Source organism: Papio anubis, chromosome 16, assembly GCF_008728515.1.
Source record: "Papio anubis isolate 15944 chromosome 16, Panubis1.0, whole genome shotgun sequence".
Lineage (NCBI taxonomy): Eukaryota > Metazoa > Chordata > Mammalia > Primates > Cercopithecidae > Papio > Papio anubis.
In genome coordinates, this window is record NC_044991.1 from 87462474 (window position 1) to 87470864 (window position 8391).

At 44.2% G+C, this 8391-nt stretch overlaps 1 long non-coding RNA gene across 2 annotated transcripts in view; it reads left to right on the forward strand.

The window, feature by feature from the left end:
- Positions 1-2814, forward strand: part of LOC110740468 — a 157038-nt gene extending 154224 nt beyond the window's left edge. For both annotated transcript variants that reach the window (XR_002515047.2, XR_004179134.1), the window contains one exon: positions 173-2814. This is a non-coding gene — a long non-coding RNA (uncharacterized LOC110740468). The remainder of the gene's footprint in view (positions 1-172) is intronic.
- The last annotated feature ends 5577 nt before the right edge of the window (positions 2815-8391 follow it).

Consider the following 8391-nt stretch of genomic DNA (forward strand, 5'->3'; position numbering starts at 1 on the left):
CTAACCAGCAACCCAAAATCAGGCCAGGAGATAATGTACTTGTTAAAACATGGAAGGAGGGATCACCTGCTCAAAAATTGCAACCCAAATGGAAGGGACCATTTTCAGTGGGATTGGTCATGCCTTCTGTGGTCAAAGTACTAGGATTAGATGGTTGGATACATCTTTCCAGGGTCAAGCCAGAGATAACTGAAGCCCCGGACCTGGAATCTGAAGCTGCCATCAGCCAGTACACCTGTGAGCCTGTGGAAGACCTGAAGTATCTGTTTAAAAGACAGTCAAAAGATAAGTAAATACTTCCCAACTTTCCTTGGTGTCTTTGCAGCACAGTTGCTGCAGGCTGGATAATAGTAGCCATTGTTATATTTTTACAATTAATTTCTTTCCTCCAAACAGATGGAATCACTTTCTTTCTAATAATTAAGCAAAGCAAAATGTTGTAATCCATTTTTATAACAATCATTCCTGGCAGGATAGGTATCCACCACCACCACCCCAAAGTTCCCATTCTATAGAACAAAATAACAAATAAGTATTTTTTGTGTTCCATAATAGTCACCCATAGCCTGTGTATACTGGGACCATGCATATGGGAATCAGCTTTATTTTACAACAGAGTTTCTCTTTACCTCTCCATCAATTCATGGATTCTGGGTATTTATTAAGAACTTTAAATTTACTGGAAAGACTGTTAAATACCACCAGCCCCACTCTGGCAGAGGACTGTTGGCTTTGTTTATCTCCATCATCATCCAAATACTTTGCCATCTCAATCCCAGCCCAATCGTGGGCCCTTGAGAAAATAACCTATCATTCCTAACTACAAGGGAGGAACTCCTTTCAAATTAATGAGCCTGGATGACTTATATGACTTCAAAATTATGTAAATGGCAAGGGTTAGAATGACAGTATGAGCAGTAAACCTCCTCCAGTCTCATCAGAACAAACTTTCTGGGGATATATCCCATTAGAAACCCGTTTGGGGGCCAATATCAACATACACAGAACTAAAATTCCAGGTGCCACTTTGTATTAAGAGAAGCTACAATTTTTATCAGGCCCTGGAAACCTTGAAAAGTCATTAAGACAACTGCACCCTGGAAATTAATCCCTCACATAATCATGTAAGCTATGCAGTTACCCAAACTGCATTATTTAGAAAACCTGTATGGTTTTCATGGAAATCATCCTGAGTTAAGGGCACTTTAAAGGATATACAGTCTAAGTACTGTCAAGTAGGCCCACTAGCTGTGTTCGCATTTTCCCTTGGGAAGACTGTACTGATCCTCAGATATCTGGTTGCCTTTTGATTTCTCAGTGTGAAAATAGCTTTGATGATTGTTGGAGGACACTAAGTGTCACTAACTACATCGGGAAAACAGAACTGCTGGGGGACTCAGGATACTTCCCAAGGTCCTTTCCAGCCTTTAACTGGGGCCATCTTAGCAGGGACCTTAACCACTTAGAAAAACAAAAATGGCAAGCTAACCCACATGTTCATCACCGAAAACAATTTTTGTCTTGAACAACAAGGAGCTTTTTTTCCTGTGTGGAACTAGTTCCTATTTGTTGGACTGGAACCTGTACACTTGTTTATTTAACCCCGGCAATTAATATAGTTCTCAATAACCAATTCCTCATTTTACCTTTGACTGCAACTTCCAGGCACAAATTAACCAGTCAACTCATACCCCTTTTGGTAGAACTAGGCGTAACAGCTGGAATAGGAACAGAAGTTAGCGGGCTTGCAACTTCCCTATCCTATTATCAATGCTTGTCCCAGGATTTTATGGAAAGCTTGGATGCATTGCCCAAAGTATCATCACCTTAGAAAATCAGGTAGACGTCTCGGCAGCAGTCACTTTACAAAATAGGAGGGGACTGGATCTCCTAATGCTAAAAAAGGTGGCTTATGTCTTTTTCCTAGAGGAAGAATGCTGCTTTTATGTCAACCAATCAGGATTTGTAAGGAATGCCACCCAGAAAAATTAGCTAACTGGGCCTCCGATATATCACAACAGCTGTCCATGTCATGGGACTCCCGATCAAAAACGCTAAGTTGAGGTTCATAGCTCTTTCCTCTGGCTGGCCCTTCATTAATGATGATACTTCCCTTGGTTTTCGGACCATGTTTGTTAAATCTCTTAACCAAATTCATTTCCTCTTGCCTGGAGACCATCAAGCTTCAGATAATCATGCAGCAAGGCTTCCAGTCAGTTCCAGGTAAAGACACCACCCCTGGCCATCTCCCTCTCTCTCAGGGGGGAGAAATGAGGCAGCAAAATAGAGACTGGGGGCAGGGAACCTAAGGCCAATTCACATTGACTTCCTAGAACTAAATCAGAATGAAAAACCCAACGTTCCACATAACAAAAGAATAGAAGCTACTCCCTTTGCAATCCCCACCCCCTTTCTGCATGGCAGATGAGAAATGGAAAGTACCTCTGATGGCTTCCCTCCCACAACCAATCAAACTGGACACGGGCCTAGTTTTCATCTGCATAGGGGTGTAACTTTGTAACTTCAGCCTCTGATTGGTCCCCTCCCACCACCAGTCAGATATTTGCATACGGTATAACTTTCTAAGTTCACTTCAGCCTCCGATTGGTCACCTTCTGAAACCAATCAGACTGCTCACAGGCCACTCCTTCATTTACATAGGGTGTAAACCAAGTAACCAATGGGACACCTCTAGAGGGTATTTAAATCCCAGAAAATTTTGTAACCTGTGATCTTGAGCTGCTTGGTTGAGACTGTTCCCACTTTGTGGAATGTACTTTGATTTCAGTAAATCTGTGGTTTTGTTGCTTCATAGTTTTATTGCTTTGTTTGTGCATTTGTCCAATACTTTGTTCAAAACGCCAATAACTTGGACAACTTGTAGTCAAGACCCTCTACTGTTAACAGGAGGAGGATTGGAGGGAGGGAGAGGAAAGGAAGGGGAGGTTAAGGAGGAGGAGGAGGTATGGACAGAGGGAGAGAAGGAGGAAGAAAGCTGAGAGAGAGAATGAAGAAGTGGAAGTGGAAGGAGGGAGGAAGGAGGAGAGAGAAGAATAAAGGAAAGAGTGAATGAGTCACTGTTTCTGGGTTATGGGACTGACTGTGGTTGTGGCTTGCCTGTCTCCCTGTCCCTGGCCCCTTAGGCCAACCACCGAATTCCTGGCCCCAGGATATTTGCAGCACTGGTCCTAGGAACTTCTCAATGAAGTCCATTCCAGAAGTTCTCCCTCTGACCCCACTCTCTGCTTCTGTGGTCCGCAGTCGGGTCCTGCTTCTGGCCTGGGATTTCACATTTAGATCTTTTGTCCAGTGACTAAACCTCAGCATGGCCCAGCAACTGGGGGCCTGGCATCCCTCTAGGTACAGTGGCCATTCTGGAGGAGTAGGCAGCCACTGACCTGTCCCCAGTGGGGCCAGCTTTGGGGGTCTTTGCAGCAGCACTGTGCTCTCAGGTTTCTGGAAGAGGGTATTTCGGCAGAGATGACAATCGGCCAGTAGTGCCTACCCATGCTTTCCATCCAATAAGCCATCACCTTCCAATTACCATAATGCCTGTTAAGTGTAACAAAAGGCTCATTCTGGTGACACATGTGGTCCTGCACTGTATATCCCTTGAGGGATAAAAAGGTGTTTCAAATTCTAGTTATGAATTCTGTCAATAATTCTAATAAAAACTTGCAATAATTAAATGAGAAGCAGAATATAGCTTTTTTTAACATAAAAGTAGAAACAATTTGCTGAGATAAGTCAATTAAAAACTGTAACTGCTTGTATTATGTATTTATGAAGTAGAAACTCATTTTCCCATCCAATTTTAGCTTGTTGTTTCATGTTGGGTAATAGGTACTTCTGATAATAACAACAACCTGTGATGGAAATGTGAGTATTGTCTTATCCTCAAGTTCTCTTCAGACCCAGATCAAAGATTTAAAAAGGTCGTTAATGTTTGAATATTTCACTCGACTGACTCAGGTTAATTACAGAGGGAGTGGAGGTATGACAGCTAACTCCATGGTTCCCCACCTTTCTGTGTCCTTTTTATTTTTTATTATTCTTACCTAAATGCTGCCTACACTTTACAAATAATTCAAAGATCTCCTCCTCCAGGAAGCCTCCAGGGATTGCCTCTGGATGGATGGAGCTTTGCAGCTGGTCACCACTTGCCCTTCAACCTCCTGTCGACAGGGTTGTCCTCAGGATGGGTCAGGAAGGAAAACCTTCTCCATGTCTGTCACCTGCTTTCTGTCACCCACCCCCTGTTATTAGGCTGTTCTTACATTGTTGTAAAGAAATACTGGAGACTGGGTAATTTATAAAGAAAAAAAGTTTAATCAGCTCATGGTTCTGCAGGCTTTACAGGCAGCGTGGTGCTGCTATTTGATCGGTTTCTAGGGAGGCCTCAGGAAGCTGGCAATCATCTCAGAAGGTGAAGGGGGAGTAAGCACATCACATCATGAATGCAGGAGCGAGAGAGAGAGTTGGCGGGGAGGTGCCACACACTTTTAAATGATGAAGTCTCACAAGAACTCAGTCACTATCATGTTTTGTTTTGTTTTGTTTTGAGACAGAGTCTTGCTCTGTTGCCCAGGCTGGAGTGTAGTGGCGCGATCTTGGCTCACTGCAAGCTCTGCCTCCCAGGTTCATGCCATTCTCCTGCCTCAGCCTCCCGAGGAGCTGGGACTACGGGCGCCCGCTACCACACCCGGCTAATTTTTTGTATTTTTAGTAGAGATGGGGTTTCACCGTGTCAGTCAGGATGGTCTCGATCTCCTGACCTCGTGATCCGCCCGCCTCAGCCTCCCAAAGCGCTGCGATTACAGGCGTGAGCCACCACACCCGGCCTCAGTCACTATCATGAATATAGCACTAAGCCAAAAGGGATTTGTCTCCATGATCCAAAAACACCTCCCACCAGGCCCCACCTCCAGCACTGGGTATTCCAATTTAACATGAGAGTTCAGCAGGGATAAATATCCAAACGACATCATTTCTCCCCTGGCCCCTCCCAAATCTATGTCCTTCTCACATGGCAAAATACAGTCATGCCTTCCCAATAGTCTCCCAAAGTATTAACTTGTTCCAGCAGGAAGTGAAAAGTCCAAAGCCCAAAATCTTATCTGAGACTAGGCAAGCCCCTTCCACTTATGAGCTGGTAAAATCAAAACCAAGTAATTTATTTCCAGGATACAATGAGGGTACAGACATTGCATAAACATTGTCATTATAAAAGGAAGAAATCAACCAAAAGGAAGGGGCTACAGGCACCACACAAGTCTGAAACCCAGCAGGGCAGTTATTAAATCTTAGAGCTCCAAAATAATCTCTTTTTTGACTCCATAGTCTACATTCAGAGCACATTGGTGCAGGGGATAGGTTCCCATAGCCTTGGGCAGCCCCACTCCTCTGGCCTTTTCATGGATGAGCCCCAACAGCTGCTCTCACAGATTGAGTGCCTGTGATTTTTCCAGGTGCATGGTGCAAGCGGCTAGTGGATCTACCATTCTGGGGTCTAGAGGATGGTGGCCCCCTTCCCATAGTTACACTAGGCAGTACCCCAGTGGGGACTCTGTGGGGGCTCCAACCCCACATTTTCCCACCACACCGCCCTAGTAGAGGTTACTGTGAGGGCTCTGCCCCTGAGGCGGGCTTCTGCCTGGGCACCCAGGTTTTCTCATTCACCCTCTGAAATCTTGGCAGAGGCTGTCAAGCCTTCACTCTTGCACTCTGTGTGCCCACAGGCTTAACACCACATGGAAGCCACCAAAGCTTACAGCTTACACTCTCCTGAGTAGCAGCCCAAGCTGTAACTGGGGCCCTTTGAGCCATGACTAACACCATGATTGGAGCCAGAGCAGCTGGAATGCAGGAAGCACTGTCCTGAGGCTGTGCAGGGTAGTGGGGCACTGGTCTGGCCTGTGAAACTGTTATTTTTTCTTAGGCCTCTGGGCCTGTGATGGGAGGTGCTGCCTGGGAGTTTTCTGAAATATGTTTGAGGCCTTTCCCCCATTATGTTGGATACTAATACTTTGCTCCCTTTTAGTTATGGGTAAATTTCTCTGTCAAGTGGTTGCTCTACAACCACTTCAATTTCTTTCCTGAAAAAAGCTTTTTCTTTCTCTGCCTCATGGCCAGGATGCAAATTTTCCAAACTTTTTTGCTCTGCTTCCTATTTAAATATAAATTCCAACTTTGAGTTATTTCTTTGCTCCCACACTTGAGCTTAGGCTATTTTAGAGGCAGCCAGGTTAATTTTTGAATGCTTTGCTGCTTAGAAATTTCTTCCACCAGATACCTTAGGTCTCACTCTCAAGCTCAAAAGTCAACAGATTCCTAGGGAGTGAACCGAATGCAGGCAAGTTCTTTGCTAAGGCATAACATGTGTGACCTTTGCTCAAATTCACAATACATTCCTCATTTCCAGCTGGGACCTCCTCAGCCTGTACTTCACTGTCCATATCACTATCAGCATTTTGGTGATAACCATTTAACCAGTCTCTAAGAAGTTCCAGACTTTCTTTCATCTTCCTTTCTTTTTCTGAGTTCTCCAAGTTCTTCCAACATACGCTTATTACCCAGTTTCAAAGCTGCCTCCACATTTTCACATTTTCAGTTATCTTTATAACAATACCACACTCCTCAGTACCAATTTTCTGTATTAGGCCATTCCAGCATTGCTATGAAGAAAGATCTGAGACTGGATAATTTATAAAGAAAATAAGTTTAATAGGCTCATGGTTCTGCAGGCTGTATAGGAAGTATGGCGCTGGCATTTACTTGGCTTCTAGTGAGACCTCATGAAGCTTACAATCATGGCAGAAGGTGAAAGGGGAGCAGGCACATCACATGGCAAAAGCAGGAGCAAGACAGAGGGAGATTGGTGGGGATGTGCCACATATTTTAAACAACCAGATATCATGAGAACTCACTCACTATCACAAAGACAGCACAAAGCCATGCAGGATCCATGCCTGTGACCCAAACGCTCCCAGCAGGTCCCACCTCCAGCACTGGGGATTACAATTCAATATGAGATTTGGTTGGGAGCAAATATTCAAATTTTATCAGCCACTTCAGAAGAAATCCATTTTGAAGAACTGACTATGTCCCCTCCCTCTAGGCTTGAGATGGGCTGGGCTATCCTCTGCCAGTTTCAGGCCCCAGCTTGGGTTTGGGTTGAGGACAATGGGTAGAAAGACAGGAGAAGTGGAGGGAGACAGGTGAATCTGAGTAATTGAGTTAAAAGTAATTATGGATATTTGGTCACTGGAAAACAAAAAGAGACAGAGAGAGGATCAGACAGGGGAGACAACTAATGATGCAAGGTACTCGGTTTGGGAGAATCGTGTGGGATTGGAAGATTGAGAGGAAAATGTTGGGAGAGGGAGATGGATAGAAAGAATTCCAAAGGCAGCTACAGGGTATGGGGGAGACCAAGAGTGAGTGGAATAGGGATTTAGAAATAAAAGCCTTACTGTGGGTTATGAATTGCATTCTCTTTGATGTTCTTTGAGAGACTCCAACAAAAAATTTGAAATGATCTAAATTTTGTTTGAGTGTTCAGAGGTGTGATTGTGTAAGCCTGTTTCTTTATGTGACTCCTTGCAGAGACTGGGCCCCTTGATGAGCCCTCTCATGTCTGGGGTCATGCTATTGTTCACATGGTGCCCTGTGTGCATAGCATCTGGAGTCAGAAGACCTGACACTTGAAAGTTGGATGCAACACATTGCAAAAGTTACTTAGCCTCTTTAAGCCTCAGTTTCTTTAACTGTAAAATGGACCTACTAAGAGATTTCTAATAGGGCTGTCCTCAAAGCAAACTGAGATAATTAGATGTGAAGATGCAAGGTTAGGCTTATCACACTGTAAGCAATGAATTATTAATAGATCTTTATTTCTTTGTTTTTTTCATTCATCCCCTTATATGATTTGGCTCTGTGTCCCTACCCAAATCTCACCTTGAATTGTAATCACCATAATCCCCATGTGTTAAGGGCAGGACCAGGTGGAGGTAATTGAATCATGGAGGTAGTTTCCCCCAGGCTGTTCTCATGATGAGTGAGTCTCACGAGATCTGATGGTTTTATAAGCATCTGGCATTTCCCCTGCTTGCACTTCTTCCTGCAGCCTTGTGAAGATGTCTTACTTCCTCTTTGCCTTTCAGCATGATTGTGAGTTTCCTGAGGCCTTCCCCAGCCTTGCTGAACTGTGAGTCAATTAAACCTCTTTCCTTTATAAATTACCCAGTCTCGGGCATGTCTTTATTAGCAGTGTGAGAACAAATTAATATATCCCTTCAGGTTATGTCTTCCAACCCCAGCTCTTGCGTTTGCTCTTTGTAGAAAGGACCGTATCCTCTGAGTCCACCCAGGACGGCATACATTTCTGGAGCT